A 1164-nucleotide genomic window follows, 5' to 3' on the forward strand; every position below is an offset into this window, starting at 1 on the left:
GATGCTTACCTTCAAATTCAAAATAGAAGTGATGCTTACAAAGTACCTTATTTACATAAATACATCTTGAGGGCACTTCTTGTATGTACACAGGTAACAAACTACCTAATTGACATACCAGGACAAAATAATTTTTCTGCTTCACACAAACAATTTCTGTAGGTCACCAAAAATGCATTTCTTTACAAATGCCTTTGTCCATTAGAATAGTGGGGGGAAAAAAGTGAGTTCATTATGGCTTTCCTACCTATACTTTGGATTTCAGTCCCAGAGTTGGGTTTTGCAAGGTGTTCAAATCACACATTCTATTAATAACATACAGTGAAAAATTAACTGTATGTGCTATCAGTTTCATGTGGCTACCTTAAAAACAACCATTTCCCTCCTCCCATCCTTTTCCTGATTTTCACTAAGAATGAATTGTTCTCAAATAAAAATTTGTGCCAAAGATCAAAAAAACAAATCTCCTTTAAATGCAATTTTCAACTTAATTTGTTATCTTTGCCAACAACTCCAAGTGCCATGTAGAATAAACTTTCATGAGCCTTCAGCTGCTGCCCGGGTCTCATCCCATAGATGGTGCTCTCTCAAGAGAACATAAATACAATGCTCAGATGGTGGAAATCAGAATTTTTTCAGGGTTAGAGATTCTAGTCTGCTAAGGGCCAAAAATCACATGGAGCCTGGAAAGGAACAGGGAGAAGAGAGGCCAAGTGAGCTCAAGAAGTACTTAATGCATGAAGATCTTACTATGAAGCACAGTATTTTCAATTAATTAAAGATAGAAATACTCTGCCCCCAGGAAAATTCAAATATCTTAATCTTAGTTGCCTGGTGACAATGTTGTGGAAATGGTTTTGGCTCTCTTTTCAATAAAGCCTAAGGTATAATTTCCTTGTGATAATGAATTCATTCAATATGCTTTGACACAAATACACAGTTACCCCATTTCAGTGCTGTGCTTTGCTGCTCTCAGGTCTTCAAGGCCAAGAGTCTCCAAATAACCAGGTACTCCTCTGCGCACAGACTCTCTCTTATCCTGGCTTCCCTGCCTCAAACTCCCTCCTGACAAACTTCTGCTGCTTTACAACAACTCCCACATGGGTCACTTCTTCCCTTTCTCTTTTCCAGATAGGAGCAGAAAGTAATCCTGGCATTTCCTTC

Source organism: Geospiza fortis, unplaced genomic scaffold, assembly GCF_000277835.1.
Source record: "Geospiza fortis unplaced genomic scaffold, GeoFor_1.0 scaffold1, whole genome shotgun sequence".
Taxonomy (NCBI): Eukaryota; Metazoa; Chordata; class Aves; order Passeriformes; family Thraupidae; genus Geospiza; species Geospiza fortis.